The 18,813-nt window shown below is 41.2% G+C and overlaps 1 non-coding gene across 1 annotated transcript; it reads right to left on the bottom strand.

The window, feature by feature from the left end:
* Window positions 1-4,090: 4,090 nt before the first annotated feature.
* Window positions 4,091-4,165, bottom strand: Trnag-acc (transfer RNA glycine (anticodon ACC)). The gene has a single exon. It is a non-coding gene; the product is annotated as a tRNA-Gly (tRNA).
* Between the last annotated feature and the right edge of the window lie 14,648 nt (window positions 4,166-18,813).

Below are 18,813 nucleotides of genomic sequence, written 5' to 3'. Positions count from 1 at the left end.
ATTCAGGAAAAAAAATTGCAAAAGGGATGTGAGAAAAACAGGAGTGTGAATTGGAAGAAACTTTTCTGGAGAACTCTTTGGCAGTATCCATCAGGTCGGGCCATAGTAACCAACCATGACCCAGTGACAGTGGCTTTAAAACGTGTTTCTTCCTCATTCAGTATTTGTGGCAGGTCAGCTGAGGTGTTGGTCCATATTGAAATCATTGCAGAACTCAAGCTACTAAGAAGCCACGCCCTGGAATGTCGAGGATCACTGTTGTAGAAGCTGACAGAGACTCTGGAAGTTTTCAAATTGGCAATAAAATGGTAAAGGTACACGTCCCTCATAAACATGATGTTTTGACTGAGTTTTGTGGCTTTTCTACTGGCAAGGGGACAAGGAGGTGCAGCTCTATGAGGCTCTGGAAGGCGGGAAACTGGAAATATTCTTAGAGCTGGGCAGATGCCTACCTTGAGCTATAACTATTAAAATCAAAACATCTATACCCATTGACTGAGCAAGGCCATTTGTGAGAATTCATCCTATGAAAATACTCCTATCAATACCCAGCCTTGAATGTTCAAGGATTTTCTCTTCAGCCTTCAAATTTGAATTGAAAACTGGAATGACCATCAATAATGGCATTATTAAACAAATAATAAGGTACCAGTACTTTGGCATTCTATAATCATTACAAAGAATAAGATTGATATTGAAGACGAATTGACTCAAAAAATACCAAACTTATGCATAGAATGATATCATTTATCTTATATATTATGTTAAAATTAAGACTATATTTGGAATAGAGAAAGGATAAGAACTGTTCTTGATAATAGTACTAACATCTATTGTTTATTGAGCATTTAGCATGGTTAGACATTGTATTTCTAAATGTTAAATGCTTCATAAGCATGATTCTCACTTTACAGATGAAGAACTTAAGGCTCAGAGAAGTTCAGTGACTTGTCTAAGCTCACTCAGATAAGCAGTTCTGCAGTTAGGATCTCAGTGTGTCTGAAAAATAGGTGCCACTGGGCCGTTGGATAAGTTTAATGGTGGGGCATAGGAAAAAAAGCTTTTACTGTCTGCTTTATGGGGTTTAATTAGCTTGTATTTATTTTTGTTTTTCTTGCAATAAGTATGTATTCCTTTTTGCAAAAATGATCTAAAAATAAAAATGGGAAGGGGACGAAATAGGTTGGAGATAGCCATGCATACATAGAAAAAAAAAATCTACAAATGTACCCAAACTCTATCCAAGTGCCTGAGTTCCAGCATCAGGGGGAAGAAATCTTACATCAAATTCAGTGTCTAAAGCAAAAATGGGGCGGGTAGCCTGTTGAATATGCAGGGAGGAGGGGTCTTTTTTTGAGGCAGGGTGACCTGGCAAATGGCTCTCCAGTGAGTCTAGCAGCCTCCTGGGGAAACTGCAAAGGCCATCTTGAGAACCTTTTGGTAAATATTGAGGACGATGAATCACTGAAAACAAGCAGCAGGGTTCATAAGGAATAACTCATGTCAGGCAATTTGACAGCCCTTTAAAAAGAGAATTATTAGGGTGGTGAATAAAAGAGCCATTATGAGCCTCGGCATGTGGACTGCATCAGGACTGTCTCAGGAAGCCCTCCCATCTAATGTTTTCCAGTAGGCTGGTGCTGGGTACATGGGAGAGGATTGAGACCGGAAGATAGAAGACACTCATTTATGTATTCAAGGATGCAAAGTTGCACATACAAGGACATTCATCGCAGCACTGTGTGTTATAGGGAGAATCTAGAAACCAGTTTAACATCACCAGTCGGGGATTAGTTAAAAGCATATTTGGGGCTGGGATTGTGGCTCTGTGGTAGAGCACTGGCTTAGCACGGGTGGGGACCCGGGTTCCATTCTCAGCACCACATAAAAATAAAAGTATTGTGTTCTATCATCTACAAAAAAAAAAAAAAAGATTCATAGATTCATATTCTCTCTCTCTTTCTCTTTCTCTCTCTCCCTCCCCCCTCTCTCCTTTAAAAAAATATTTTTAAAAAAAGCATACTGGGCCAAGTTCTCATGTTTGTAATCCTAACCACTCAGGAGGCTGAGGCAGGAGGATTGCAAATTCAACACCGGCCTCTACAATTTAACCAGCCTCTGTCTCAAAATAAAAGATAAAAAGAACTGGGGATGTAGCTCCATGATAGAGTGCCCCTGGGTTCAATCCTGGGGACTAGGGGAAAAAGAAAAAAAAAAAAAGGAAATATTCATGAATAGACTTACATGTAGCTTTAGCTTTTTCGGTCAAGGTTGGCAATCTTTGACCCCTGGGCCAAATGTGCTCCCAGAATTGGGAATAATTTTTATTGTTTTAAATGATCAAGAAAAAAAAATTAAAAGAAGAATAATATCTCATAACAGGTGAAAATGTGTTGTGAAATTCCAATTCCCCCATCATTCAATGAAGTTCTGTAGTAACACAGCCTGCCTTTTTATCTCCGTGTTGCCATGGCAGAGCTGAGTAGTTGTGGCGGGGACCTGAAGATCTGCCAAGCCTACAATATTTACTGTTGGGTCCCGGACAGAAAAAGTTTGCTGACCTCTGTCTCCAACAGATCATTAAATGAGATTATTAAGCAGAACAGTTTCATTCTGGTATCGAAGTGTCTTTAATTCCCCTTTTCATCCTGGCTCTTTCTCAGCTTTCTTTGAGCTTGTTTATTTGGTTATTTTTCTGTTTCTGTTAGTCTGTCTGCCTCTGCCTTTATGGCCATTGTGGATCTCACGATTGTGTATTTTTTTGGGGGGCAGGGGTGGTGGGTAGGAATTGAACCCAGCGGTGCTTACCCACAGAGCCACATCCACAGCCCGTTTTTGATGCTGTTGTTTCTGAGACAGAGTCTTGCTAAGTTGCTGAGGGCCTCACTAGATTGATGAAGATGCCTTTGAATTTTCGATCCTCCTGCTTCAGCCTCCCAAGCCACTGGGATTTTAGGTGTGCACCATCATGCCTGGTTCATTCACTCTTCTAAAAACAAAAATTACGTATTTTTATTAGACAAGAAATATCTACTCCTTGGGGGAAAAAAAGTTAAATGCTAAGGAAATACACCCAATGTCAGCCTCTGCTACTTGATTGGAAACTTGCTGAGGGCAAGGGACCATATTTGTGTCTTGTCCCCTGCACTTAGCATAGGACCTGACACATAGTAAATCCTTAGTAATACTTCTTTTTTGGGGGGGAGGATGGGTACCAGGGACTGAACTCAGGGGCACTTGACCACTGAGCCACATCCTCAGCCCCATTTTGTATTTTATTTAGAGACAGGGTCTCACTGAGTTGCTTAGGGGCTTGCTTTTGCTGAAGCTGGCTTGGAACATGAGATCCTCTTGCCTCAGCCTTCTGAGCCACTGAGATTATAGGCGTATGCCACCATGCCTGCCTCCTCAATAATACTTCTTAATGAACTACTGCATGCTGTATCTGTGTCTATGGTATCTTTTGCAATCTACTATTCTGCAGTGTGCTTTTTCTTTTCTTTTCTTTCTTTCTTTCTTTTTTTTTTTTTTTGGTATTGGGGAGTAAATCCTGGGATGCTCTACCACAAAGTCACATCCCCAGCCCTTTTTATAGTTTATTTTGAGATAGGGTCTTGCTAAGTTGCTGAGGCTATGTTCAAACTTCCTATCCCTCTACCTCTGTCTGCCCCGCAGTTTGCTTTCTTGTATGTGCTAATAAACATAAACTAAAGGAAGTGTATGAGGAGAGAAAGCATTTTCCATTCTGGCCACGGAAAACACACCCTTTTGTGTAGTAGCCAGGGCCCTCTTAGTAACTGGCCTTCTGTACAGCTCAGATGTTGCCTTGGGCTAGTGGAGTGAATCACAGTCAGGAAGCATTTTGTTAATCTGTTTTGGGGGTGACACACCAGCAGGGACACAGGAAACCTGGCATGGATCATTTACTGGGCCTTCTTACTTAGGATGGTAATTGTATTTCTGTGCCATGAGCCCAAATCTCGTTGCTCTCCTCCCTGTCTTCCTTCCTTGTTTCTATTTTTTAATTTTATTTTTAATGGATGCATAATAATTGAACATATTTATTGAGTACATTGTTAATTTTTTTTTTTTTGGAGGGCTGGGGATTGAACCCAGGGCCTCATGCATGGTAGGCAAGTGCTCTACCACTAAGCTACATCCCCAACCCCCATCCTGATGTTTTGATGCATGTACGCATTGTGTACTAATCAAATCAGGGTATTTGGCCCATCCATCACCTCATACATTTATCATTTATTTGTGGTGAGAACATTCAGACTCCTCACTATTTAGAAATATTTGATATGATATCATTAACCGTAGTCACCCTGCTGTGCAATAGAACTCAATGACTTATTCTTGCTGTCGAACCATAGCTCTGTCTCGATCATTCATTCAGTCACTTCCCATCCCTCCCTGCCCTCGGCCCTCCTCCAGCCCTTGACAACCACTTTTCTACTCTTCCCTTCCATGAGATGAGCTTGGGCAGATTCCCTGACTCATCTCAACACTTTGATCTGACCTCCCTTTCCTGCTTTTCTAAGACTTCATGCAAAAGCGGGAGTTAAGAACATTATGTTCCAAGTGATTGGCTCTGTGCATGGCACCTTTGGAACCTCAGATTTATGGGTGAAGTTGGGCAAGTTTCATGCCACCTATTTTTACAGATAAAGAAACTGGGGCACAAGAGAAATGAAACAGTTTGCCAAGGTCAAGGCCTGCTCCAGAAGCAGTGCTCCAAAGCGCTCTGCCAGGCTGTGTCTCTACTGCACACAGTTCTGCTCCCACAGCAGCACCATCTCCAGTTAGATTTGAGGGGTGGGAGTAGGAGGGGGTGGCTTACTGGCCTTTGTATTCTCAGTACCTGGCAGAAAGCCCAGGGCTAGAAGCAGATCCGGCCTGCCTGTTGACAAGGTGGATTAGAAGCACACTTTATGACACTTCCCCAGGCTTCCTCATGCAGCTGCTTTTGGTTGAATTCCCTCCAAACCCGGCTGAGGGTGGGATGGGTACACTTGGTTAGAACTTCCCTGGAAAGCAACTTGGCAATGTTGCCCTCCAGCAAAATGTGCTAACCATTGGGCCAGAGCATTTTTATTTCTAGGAATTTGTCTTCAGGATAAAAAAAAATCACAGATGTGTGTGCAACAACATATATACGATGATGTTTATTGCAGTGTTGGCTATCACAATGGAAAACTCGAAACCATCCTAATGCCTGACTATAAAGAATTGGTTAAATAGCTCACGGTACATTTCTCTGATGGAGCATTTTGCAACCAGGACAATATCACTCTTCATGCGTAAAGTGGTTACCCCTGGAGAAGAGGAGAATGTATCCCGAAGAACACATGGAAAGCTCCAGCCGTGTTGGTAATGACTTCTTTCTTGAGCTGGGTGTTTGTTATCTCATGCTTTCCTCCCTCCCCCCGGGGGCTTCATGCACACTAGACAAGCACACTACCACTGAGCTGCATCCCCAGTCCTATTATCTCATTCTTTATCCCTATTGATATGTCTAAACTATTAAGTAATTAGGTGAAAAATGAAATTTTAAAAAATCGTGTTTAGAATACTTAGCCATGTGTCAAAATAATCATAAAATATTATGCCTAAGCAAACAGGTTGTAATAAATAGTACGAATAATGTCATGCCAATTTTCTAAATCAGAGCATGTATTTAGGTATGAAAGAAACCCATTAAACTTTAAATTGTATTTATACTTGGACAGTGTGGTTTCAGGTGATTTCCATTGCTACAATCAAACAGTATTATTTTGCACAAAAAAAAAGTAATACTTTTTCACTTGCCGACTTTCATCTCTTACTACTTTCTGCTTTCTAAATTTCCTCAGCAAGAAACTCCAGAATGATTTTCCACTTGTCTCTTCCTTTGAATCTACCCATCCAGGGATTTGATTTGATTTTTGTTATTCACATTTTCTTAATCTTCTCCTTTGTTCCTGGCTAGTCTTCACAAGATTTTAGACCTTATTTTTTGTCCTGTAGCGAATGCGCTTGATCATGGGGTTATCCACACCCTGACCTGGTGATGTTGAAAACCCTGAGATGTCTTTTAGCCAATCTGAGTTTCATTTTTTTAAGCTCCTTGTGGATATAAGTCACAGGGTTTGGCAATAAATTGCTTGTGACGAGTCAAGAATGGTAATAAGCTGCAAATTGACTTTATAACTTCATGCTAGTGAGGTGCGTTGGGATACTCAATAGTTCTGTCCCATCACATCCAAAAGGTGATTAAATATTAATGGACTGGAGTCCCTCACTGGGTGTGAATTCAAGAAGGAGAAGAGTGTGTGCACAGGGTGGAGCAGGCAAACCTGACCAGTCTTAAATTCATTCTGATGGAGAGCAGGCTCAAGATATTGAGTGGCAGTGTGAGAGTTCATGACCTTGACCTCGGAGGGTTTCTTTAAGAAATCACAACTGGAAGAAAGACATCGAGGTGACAGGAAAGGCCCCGCCACTCCATTGGAAATTGAAATGGTTTCCTGAAGAAAGAGAAACAGCAGAAGACAAGTTCATTTGGAGTGTTTCATCATATGTTCTGAATTTGGAAACATTGTACAGAAGGAAGGCAGGGAAACAAGACTTTTGCTGCATAGCTTAGGAAATGTGTGGGAAAGTGTTTATAACAGGAGGATTCAATTATAAGAGCTTTGTGTTCTTTTCTTATGACTATATCACTTTCCCTCCTAGGCCAGAAAGAGTGGATCAGAAAGTTCTGGATGAATGGATTAACGAACTGATCAAATCACCTTTGTGGAGGTTAATCTCCTGCCTCCTGTGTGAATTCATCAAGATGTTGGTGGTTGGAAGTGACAGAAACCCAATTCAGAAACAACTTAGGTAAAACCAGAAGGGACTTTATTGGCTGCTGTGATTGAAAAGGCCAGTGGGTAGTGCTGTGTCCGTCATGGCCGGAATCAAGGGCTCCCACAATGGGATCAGGAAGCTGTCTTCTTCAGTCTCCTGGTTTTGCTTTCTCCTGAGTTGGCTTGATTCTTAGATGGACTCTCCCTTAATGGCAGCAAAACTGGCCTAGAAAAAGTAAGTTAAGCAACTCAGCAGAAGCAGGTTTTTCTCAATAGCTCTAGGAAAAAGTCCAGCTCTGAGTCTCACGGGTCTGGTTACCTCATATGCCCACTTTGGCTCGGTCAGTGTGCACAGGAAAATGGAATGTGTTCTGTGCCCACCTTGAACTAAGGAGATGGTGTCAATTCAACTGAAATGACATCGACTACCACAGGGAATGGAGGGCTCTCAGAGACACATCGGGATATCATCCTTAGAAAGAGAAATAATAATGTAAGGGAGGTAATAATAATTCTGGATAGTCAAAAGCCTCAGACGTCCACACCCCACCAGATGTCCATGCTTCTGAAGATCAACATAAAGGCTACATCCAGAACTAGTTTGCTAACAATGCTACATAACACCAAAGTACACAAAGATTGCCTTAGTTGGGAAAAGAAGGTCACAACCCTTATTATTTTCTGCTATAATTTGTTCTACAATGACTAACTCTTTAGCCATGAATCTGTGACCAAGGGCTTATTACCATAGAAACTTCCTTTGAAGGGACAATTAGCATCTGTTGTTATCATTGGAATGTCATCATTTCATCAGGAGTTGCTAATAATGGTGCTCTTTTGGTTTTTCCATGCTTTCCTATGGATCTTCACATTGTAATCAGTTCCCTGAGGTCACGTCCCACATCAGCACACTACCAGGGAAGCTAATTAGTGGCTTGTCAGATGTCTACTTGGTTCTCCCAATTCTCCTTCTGCTGTAACAGAGGCCCCTGAGGTGCACACATAAAGAAAAAGCTGGTGAGGATGATTCTGGGTTTGGCAGCCCAAGAAATGCATTCTGGAGCTCCAATGTACTGGTCCAAAAGAGATCCTTATTCCATGTTGAGATTACATGCATCATGTGTGATAAGCAAGAATAAAACATTATAATAGGATTCCCTTATGATTTGCAAAACATTTGAATTTTTCTTCTGTATCAATGATAGCTGGATATAGCTAGCAGAGGTAATAAGCCCTTTTCCAAAATGATGTCAAGTGGGGAAGCACTAAAAATTAATGTTGGTGTTTCCCCAGGGCTGGCTTTTGGCTCTGTTGCCTCAGATTTGCTTGAGGTATCCTCTTGCAACTATTTGGTTGCAAGCCTCAAAAACCGACCAGTTAACTTGAGGAAAGAAAGATATTTGTTGAAAAATATTTTGGCAAGTCGAATGAAAGTTTGCAGAATTGATTGGATCCTGAGGGAACCAGGTAGGTACCAAGGAAATCCTGTGGTCAAAAAGTAGGCGTGGTTGAAAAAGAATGCCATGTTTTGAGCTGCATCAAAATGTCTTGGGAGAAAACATAAAATTGGCTCAGTTTAGGTCCCATGCCAATTTCTTATCTAGATTAATGAATGGTGGGGAGAGGGGGTTGGCCTCTATGGAAGTCAGTTCCTGGAATTTCCCTCCTACCAGGACCAAGCCCCGAGGGACAATTCTTACAAATAAAATTGTGTTGATTTTAGGTCACAGAATGAGTGATAAGCAGCTTGTAGGTAAAAAAGTGTGTATTATAGCTATAGTGTTTGTTGAAAATTCAGATGCTAGGCTCAGAACCAATGTTACTGAACCAGACTATCAGTGTGCAAGGCCCTGGTGTTCTGTTTTTAATAAGTTCCAAAGGTGAGACTTGTACATGGCAAAGGCGAGAAAACACTGGACATGGTGGGGAAGAATATTGTGTTAGTCAGGTTTCCATTACTATACCAAAATCCCTGAGAAAATCAACTTAAAAATAGAAAAGTTTTATTTTGACTTACAGTTTTGGAGATTCCAGTTATGTCGCTCTATTGCTTTTGAGACTGTGGCTAGGTGTGCATCATTGTGAGGAGCATGTGGCAGAGCAACTGTTACTCTCATGGCAGCTGAGAAGCAAAGGCAGAAAGATGAGGAATCAGGTCCTAATATGTCCTTCAAGGGCATGCCCTCAAATGACCAGGAGATTTCCAACTAGGTGTCATCTGTTAAAGATTCCACCACCTTCCTATAGCATCCGTGGGCTAGAGACCAAGTCTTTAGACATGGGCCTTTGTGAGACTTTTATCCAAACCATAGTAGATATATATATATTCATCTATCTCTGAAAAAAATTATAAAAACATTTATATATCTCTGAGTAAGGGTATTAACTGCTGAAACATTAACTTGCATGGGTTAGCAAAAAAGGAAAAGGAAAGGGAAAAGTTAGTAGAGTTAGTAGCCAAAGTTCTAAATATGGATTCCCTCTTCCTTCCAGAATTTGCTCAGGAGCATGGAGGACCTATTCCTTTTGAAACATTTAAAAACTGCAGGAATTTCTTGAATTATTTCAATGTCAATTGCTGCGATATCTGCAATCAATTCATGATATTATGGGATAGACTCATTGACAGTTGAAGGGGGTTTCATATTCACTTACATTCACATTCATATTCAGTTATTCAAAAGGTAGTAGAGTTTAATGGTGAACAATATTTTGGGGGGGATGAGGAGGAGACTGGGGATTGAACTCAGGGCACTCAACCACTGGGAAACTCAAGCCACATCCCCAGCACTATTTTTTATTTTATTTAGAGACAGGATCTCACTGTGTTGCTTAGCCTCTTGCTTTTGCTGAAGTTGACTTTGAATTCACAACCTTCCTGTCTAAGCCTCCCAAGCCCCTGGAATTACAGGTGAGTGCTACCAAGCCTGGCTAGTTTGGGTTTTGAAATCAGACAGAATTAGATTCAAGTAGGTCTCTGCTAGTTAGTTTGGGGATCATGAACAAGTTACTTATCATCTCTATGACTCACTTTTTTTTTCATGTGTTAAGCAGAACTAGTAATACTGACTTCCAATGGTTGTTACATGAGACCTAAAATGGGATCACGGATGTGAAATAGTGTTAGTCAGCTATTCGTCACAGTGACAAAATACCCAACATAGGTGACTTGAAAGGAGGAGAGATTTGTTTTTGTTCATGGTTTCAGAGGTTTCTGCTGGCTCCATTGATTCTGGGCCTGTGGGAAGGTGGAGCATCATGTCGGAGAGAGTGGGGTGGAGGAAACCTGCTTACCTCATGGCATCTGAGAAGCACAGAGAGAAAAAGACCCAAGATGTCCAAAATCCTAAGCATATGCCCCCAAAGACCTACTCTGTCAGCTAGGTCCCACCTCCTACAGTTTCTACCACCTCCCAATAGTCTATTTAAATTATGAATCCCTCAATGGATTAATCCACTGATGATGTCAGAGACCTTATGATCCAATCATTTCCTATAAGCCCCACCTTTGAACAAACCTACAACACATGAGCTAGTGGGGGTCATCTAGATCCAACTGTAATGATAATTCTTAGTACAATTCCTGACATGTGGTCAGTGGTAATTAAATAGTAGCTACTGTGATCAAATATCACTACACATCTTTATACACTCAACAAGTGGACTACTACTCAACAAGAAAGTACTACGTACCTAATAAATTAAAAACTAAATACCTAAACAAAAAAAAAGAGAAAAAGAAAAAGGAATGAACTATGGAACACACAACACGAATAGATATCAAAATAATGATGTCAGTGAAATAAGTCAGCTCCAAAGAATATATACTGTGTTATTCTATTTACATAAAATTGTCAAAAATATAAATTTAGGTGAATAGAAAGTAGATCTGTGCTTGCCTAAGCATGGAGGGATTAAAAAACATAAGGGACATTTTTGGGGGGCAATGAAATCATTTATATTTATTATGATGATGATCTCACAGTTGAATATGTATGTTAAAATGTATTAAATTGTATACTTTAGACACATGTGATTTAGTGTAATCAATTTCAGCTCAATAGAATGATTCTCTTAAGTAAGAAGAACATTGGATTAGGAATCAGAAGATGAGGTTGCCATCTTGACTCCTATACAAAGACAGCTGTGTCCTTGGATAAGTCTTGGACAGGCCTTTTTTATCACTACGTATCTTTATACACTCATTTTGGGAGAGGGGGTACCAGGAATTGAACTCAGGGACACTCGACCACAGAGCCACACCCCTAGCCCTATTTTGTATTTTATTAGACAGTGTCTTACTGAGTTGCTTAGGGCCTCACTAAGTTGCTGAGGCTGGCTTTGAACTTGCAATGCTCCTTCCTCAGCCTCCCAAGCAGCTGGGATGTCAGGCGTGCACCACTGTGCCCAGATCATTCTTTCATTTTTAAATCAAAAGTGATAGATTATGTTATGTCTAAGGTCCCACCCATGTGAAAAGTTTTGACTATATAATGGCCTTTTCAGCCAATAGGTAACTTATCAAGATATCAGTTTCTTCAATTGATCTCCTAACTCGGTAGTAGTTTTTTTTTTTTTCCCTGTGTATAATCGATTTACTGAAATCTCAGCTCTCCAACACAATAGACCAATAGAAAGAACTTTTTTTATTTTTTCTTTTCTTTTTTTTTAGCTTTGAAAAGAGATCAATATAAGCCCAAGGTCTTCATGTTAAGTCTGATCAGGACCTGCAGATTCATAAACTACATTGGGATGAAGGACGCAGATTAATGATGCTTCCTGAAGGTGAGACTTAAAAAAGACACGTGCTCACCTTTCCTTCAGACAGACTTCACAGATTGCACGGCAGCTAGATGAGCTCACACACTGTCTCTGCTGCTAAACCTTCTTGGCGCCCCTCTGGGACCAAGACCCTTCTCCTGAAACTTAGAAGCACTTTGCCCTGTTTTAATGGTCCTAGTATGATTTTGGGATATGAAACTTTCAATGTTCCTTTCCTTTAAAGTGGATTAGAGGAGCTATTTCATGCAAAATATTTAGAATAGTTCCTGGCACAAAGTCAGTCCTCTAATAAATGTCAATTGCAATTGTTCTAATTAATAAAGTCACAGGGTAATATGACTATTTAGGCCCACGTGAAGTTTCCTTGTGGCACAGGTGACTACTTGGGATTCATCTCTGTGTCTGCGGGGGCTGAACACATAGTAGGTATGGGACAATTTTTTGAACAGAGGCACACTGATGACTGATAACAAATTGAGGGACTCAGGATGTTAATTTCTTCATTGGACACACAGCCTCTGTACAAGACTTGCTGACTGCAAAGGAAATGTCACCAACTGTCAGAGATACAACAACACATTGCTCAAACATATGTGCTGGGGAAGCTAGAAACTTGTTATTGTATGTGTGAGAAATCCATAACCAACATAGTCAAAGAAATGCTCTCGATTCTTCACTGGACCCCAAGAATGTCTTTCTATACATTTTATTCTCCTGTGAGTACGCTTATCAGTACGCTTATCAGTACGCTTATTTGGGGAAAGGTCATTAGGCACAGTTAGGACTCCAACTGGGTAGTGTCCCTACCTACTGCTGTGCTGTCTCACTTGTTCCCAAGGGGACTTGTTCTTCCCCCAGGATTGAGTCATTCACTTTGAAGCATCAACACATTCACTTGAAGACTCCCTGAAAGAGGCTTCTAGCCCAAAGATTTCAGAGGCATGCGAGAGAGGCGAGTGTGTTTTTTTACTTCCCACAATCAGATAAGCTTCCAGCTGGGAAAAGGGGAACACTATTCAAACTGAAATCCAACTCAGGTTGGCTCATTTGGGGGTACTAAGCAGGGAAAACCTCTAACCGCCATCGGCCAGCCCTTCTGCTACGTCTCCAGCTTGAGCTGATAGTTGTAGTTGTCCTGGAACAGATTCTACATTCACACCTCTACCAAGCCATTACTTGTCAGTAACCCTCCTATTTCTACTCTAGGAGGTCCTTTGAACCCTTCAAATAAACAAACCGAAACATGGACACTTTGGAGGCTGATGTTGGCACATTAATGAAGCCCTGTTCCAAGTGAGATGGCAGAGAACCTTCTGGAATTAACTCAATGGAGTCATGTTAGTGGGGACATATTACCTTGTTTGTCAACAACTCTGAATCAGGCTTCATGGGTTCTAATCCTAATTCTACCATTTTCTAATTCTATGATCTTTTCCCTCAATTTGTTTTTGCCATCATTTCAGTGACAATTTTATTAAGCCATAAGTATCAGAAATGCAGACTCTAGCTTAAGCAGGAACAGTTTGTTTGTTTGTTTGTTTGTTTGTTTAGGGTAGCAGGGACTTATAGGTTTTAAGGCAGTGTAGAAGAAGGACTACCCAAAGGGTCTCCTGGCCAGAGGAGTCTGGTTTAAATGCCACTTTCAGTCTCTTTTCCTTCTGCCCAATATCCAGATTCCAGCAGGGAGCAGGTTTGGCCTCACCACTTATACATCTTGAACTTCACTAGGGCAGGTGAGGAGTTGGTGGAACAGTCTCTACTAGGGAGTATCATACAGGAAGGATAATGCACAAGGGAAAACAGTGAGATAAGAATTGTGGGTTCTGGGCGGGGATTATCACTCAGTTTGTAGAGTGATTGCTTAGCATGTACTGGGTTCAGTCCCCAGCAACACACACACACACACACACACACACACACACACACACACACACAATTATTGGTTCTGTGGAGTCCCCAAATTAAAAAAAAATGCCCAATGTACTAATTTATATGCTTCTTGTGAGCATTAAAATGAGATAATGCACATCATACTCTCTTTTTTTTTTTATTGGTTGTTCACAACATTACAAAGCTCTTGACATATCATGTTTCATATATTAGATTATAGTAGGTTATGAACTCCCAATTTTACCCCAAATGCAGACTGCACAATCACATCGGTTACACATCCACAATTTTATATAATGCCCTATTAGTAATTGTTGTATTCTGCTACCTTTTCTATCCCCTACTATCCCCCCACCCCTTCCCTCCCATCTTATCTCTCTACCCCATCTACTGTAATTCATTTCTCTCTTTGTTTATTTTCCCATTCCCCTCACAACCTCTTATATGTAATTTTGTATAGCAATGAGGGTCTCCCTTCATTTCCATGCAATTTCCCTTTTTTCTCCCTTTCCCACACATCTCATGTCTCTGTTTAATGTTAATCTTTTCTTCCTGCTCTTCCTCCCTGCTCTGTTCATAGTTGTTCTCATTATATCAAAGAAGACATTTGTTATTTGTTTTTTTAGGGATTGGCTAGCTTCACTAAGCATAATCTGTTCGAGTGCCATCTATTTCCCTGTAAATTCCATGATTTTGTCATTTTAAGTGCTGCGTAATATTCCATGGTGTGTAAATGCCACATTTTTTTTATCCATTCATTTATTGAAGGGCATCTGCATTGGTTCCACAGTCTAGCTATTGTGAATTGTGCTGCTATGAACATGGATGTAGCAGTATCCTTGTAGCATCCTCTTTTAAGGTCTTCAGGGAATAGTCCAAGAAGGGCAATAGAAAGGTCAAATGGTGGTTCCATTCCCAGCTTTCCCAGAAATCTCCATACTGCTTTCCAAATTGGCCGCACCAATTTGCAGTCCCACCAGCAATGTACAAGTGTACCCTTTTCTCCACATCCTCGCCAGCACTTGTTGTTGTTTGACTTAATAGTGGCTGCCAATCTTACTAGAGTGAGATGGTATCTTAGGGTGGTTTTGATTTGAATTTCTCTGACTGCTAGAGATGGTGAGTATTTTTTCATGTACTTGTTGATTGATTGTATATCCTCCTCTGAGAAGTGTCTGTTCAGGTCCTTGGCCCATTTGTTGATTGGGTTGTTATCTTATTGTCTAATTTTTTGAGTTCTTTGTATACTCTGGATATTAGGGCTCTATCTGAAGTGTGAGGAGTAAAAATTTGTTCCCAGGATGTAGGCTCTCTATTTACCTCTCTTATTGTTTCTCTTTTTAGAAATAACTTTTTAGTTTAAGTAAGTCCCATTTGTTGATTCTTGTTATTAACTCTGGTGCTATGGGTGTCCTATTAAGGAATTTGGAGTCCGACCCCACAATATGTAGATTGGAGCCAACTTTTTTTCTATCAGATGCAGAGTCTCTGATTTGATATCAAGCTCCTTGATCCATTTTGAGTTAACTTTTGTGCATGGCGAGAGAAAGGGATTCAGTTTCATTTTGTTGCACATGGATTTCCAGTTTTCCCAACACCATTTGTTGAAGATGCTATCCTTCCTCCATTGCATGCTTTTAGCCCCTTTATCAAATATAAGATAGTTGTAACTTTGTGGATTAGTCTCTGTGTCCTCTATTCTATACCATTGGTTCACCCGCCTGTTTTGGTACCAGTACCATGCTGTTTTTGTCACTATTGCTCTGTAATATAGTTTGAAATCTGGTATCACTATACCACCTGATTCACACTTCTTGCTTAGAATTGCTTTGGCTATTCTGGGTCTTTTATTTTTCTATATGAATTTCATGATTGCTTTCTCTATTTCTTCAAGAAATGCCCTTGGGATTTTGATTGGCATTGCATTAAACCTATAGAGAACTTTTGATAATATCGCCATTTTGATAATGTTAGTTCGGCCTATCCATGAACATGGTATATTTTTCCATCTTCTAAGATCTTCTTCTACTTCTCTCTTTAGGGTTCTGTAGTTTTCATTATATAAATCTTTCACTTCTTTTGTTAGGTTGATTCCCAAGTATTTTATTTTTTTTGAGGATATTGTGAATGGAGTGTTTTTCCTCATTTCCATTTCAGAAGTTTTGTCGCTGATATACAGAAATGCCTTTGATTTATGCGTGTTGATTTTATATCCTGCCACTTTGCTGAATTCATTTATTGGTTCTAGTAGTTTCTTTGTAGACCCTTTTGGGTCTTCTAGGTATAGAATCATGTCGTCCACAAATAGTGATAATTTAAGTTCTTCTTTTCCTATTTTTATGCCTTTAATTTCTTTCGTCTAATTGCTCTGGCCAGTGTTTCAAGAACTATGTTGAACGGAAGTGGTGAGAGAGGGCATCCCTGTCTTGTTCCAGATTTTAGAGGGAATGCCTTCAATTTTTCTCCATTCAGAATGATGCTAGCCTGAGGCTTAGCATAGATTGCTTTTACAATATTGAGGTATGTTCTTGTTATCCCTAGTTTTTCTGCCTTCTCAGAAGTTCCATGTCTTTGTTATTACAGCCAAAAGACACTTCTGCACATGGGTAGCCCCTTAATGAATCTTTGGGTACTTGCCAGAGCTGCTTAAAGGAACACTTAGAGAGCTAGTCAACTCATAAGTGTCAAAAAGCATTTACTTAAGAAGGCACTGACCTGCAGCTAGGAGCTGGGCATATGATTTTGCCCAGTGGGGTTTTTTTTATAGAAGTGTTTTCTGTATACAGGGCACTTTCTTTGTATGGGATTTGTTCTGTTTTAATTAAGGACAAGCCTGGGATTTCATCACCTGCAGAGCCCTCCTGAGGACATGCCTCTGTATTGCACCTCCCCAGGGACATTCTGAGAGCTGAGTCTTAAACATAGGGACCCTGGGGGACAGGCAACATCCAAGCTTCAGCCTGTAACAGTATCAGGACCATTTCAGCTCTGGTCTCAGCTTCATTGACTGAATGAATCTGGTTTTAGGACCATGGGAAATTTATATGAGGTAGGGGTCTTTGTTTAAAGTAAAAGAATAACCCTAAGTCAGCTTAAACTTGTTTATCAAAGGGAGCAGGCTTGTCTCCTGGGCTGCAGGAGTGAGCCGTGCTGGGTGTAAGAAGCTAGGCCCTCCACAGATGCAGGGCTGGAGTCATCTTTCTCTGTGCCTCTCATCTCTACCTCCAGTGGTCATGGCCAGACAACTGCGGGGCCACCTCTGTATGAAAAATGGATGGCGATTTCCTGGAACATCCACCTTTGCATCTGATGACCTTGCCTGGAGCAGGCCTCATGATGGAAAGCCATGCCATGGTGGTGTTTTTCTGGTTGCATGAAGATGACACCATGTATGAAATGTTGCTTTCAGTCTTGAAGTAAAAAGCTGTCATTAGTGTGGGGACAGGAGCTGTCCAAAATTCAGATGCATAAACTAGTGCCCTGCACCTTCGAAAATCACAGGCCCTACATCAAAGCTCAGCAAAATCAGAGTCAAATAACACCTTTTAGTCACTGCCCCTGCCCCTGCATATGTGATGCTCTTTTTTTTCCTGCCACTCCCATGCCATCCTCCATAATGGCATGGCATTTCCTGTGCTGTCACACTGTCCCTGCCTGTGAAAAGGTGTGGGGTAGAAAAGACTGTCCTGTGTCTCTGCCATGATATCAGGTTCTTCTTCAATGGGGGACCCACAAGCACCCATTAAAGGCTCCAATTTGCTAGTGAATGGGTCCCTGGCCTTGCTGGTTGTGTGTACTCCAGATGTAGTGGGTGGCTCCTAGGGTGGGGAGCATATCATCCTGATGGTCCCAGGCCTGGTCACATAATTGCACCATTTTTTTTTTAAAGAGAGAGTGAGAGAGGAGAGAGAGAGAGAGAGAGAGAGAGAGAGAGAGAGAGAGAGAGAATTTTTAATATTTATTTTTTAGTTCTCGGCGGACACAACATCTTTGTTGGTATGTGGTGCTGAGGATTGAACCCGGGACGCCCACATGCCAGGCGAGCGCGCCACCTCTTGAGCCACATCCGCAGCCCAGAATTGCACCATCTTTAAGGGACACTTTCAATAGACTTTTGATTCTGAGTTGGATACCTATCAGTGAGACAGAAAGGGAACATGATGCTGAGCACAGAAGAGAGGGACAGACCCAGGCTGGGGAGGCTGAGAAGGGACTGTGGGAGGAAGGTGAGTGCAGCTGGAGTTACACTGTGTTCATGGTGAGGAGTCCATTGGCAGAGAGGGCTGGGCTATTTCTGGCAGGTTTCCAGCACAAGTTTAGATCCTGGGAGAACACAAAGCAGTACCTACTTTTAGTATTTAGCTCCAGGAAAGAGGCAACATTGACAGGTGACCACCTGGAAGGCATTTTCTTTCTTTACTAGGCTCCCCATGCTCTGGGGAGTCCCTAGGTTGAGCAGCATTTTGTGTTCCTTGGGGGATTTAGTTCTCATTTACTTGGAGGCATGACACCTCTGCTTTCCACTGGAATCAAGGAAACCCTCTCACCTCCAGCACCCTGGCTGCCTTCTGTCCAATATCCTGGCTGTGTTTCTTTTAGACATTTCTGTCTCAAAGGAAAATCTACCCTGCATGAGCTGGCAGGCGGCAGTATATGTCTGTGGGTCCTGGCACCTAGGTGGACATGGGGACTTCTGCTGGTCACTGAACAACACTGTACTGTTAACTGTTTGGGTCATGATCTATCACTTTCATCCTACTTTAGAAAGCCAAGGTCATTATCTATCTGTAGTAGCCTTTGGATAATGGCTGTACAATGATTTTTATACCTGTATTTCTCTGGGAGAGGAAAACTTCTCAGCAGACAATATTAAAAGGTTTTTCATCCATGAAAGCTTAACCAGCCAAACTGGTTAAGAGCACAGTGTCACCGCTTGGTTGCCATGCCTGGCATCTTCATCTAATAACCACCTCTGCTGCAATGAAGATAGCAGATCAAAGCTGAAGAATCAATTTTTTTTTCCAAATCTGTTTCTGCCAATAGCTCTGGAAACTCATAGCCTCTATATTGCCTTCTCCTCCTTTGAGAGATGAAGGAAAGAATGGATGTTCTTTTTCCTTCAGAGTCCCTGAGGCCTCAGAGTCAAATGATTCAATTTTCTCCATCTGCACACAAGGGTGCTTTCAGCCTGACCCCACAAGGATGGTCAGGAGCTGTGGGAAACAAAAAGCTCCTTTGTGTGTTCAGAGCTTTTTGCATAATAGGGTCTCTTATCAGTGTGTCTACAAAAATAATAATAATAATACTG

The sequence above is a fragment of the Ictidomys tridecemlineatus genome, chromosome 13 (genome assembly GCF_052094955.1).
Source record: "Ictidomys tridecemlineatus isolate mIctTri1 chromosome 13, mIctTri1.hap1, whole genome shotgun sequence".
In the NCBI taxonomy this organism is placed as follows: domain Eukaryota; kingdom Metazoa; phylum Chordata; class Mammalia; order Rodentia; family Sciuridae; genus Ictidomys; species Ictidomys tridecemlineatus.
This window is presented reverse-complemented; position numbering and strand designations above follow the sequence as displayed.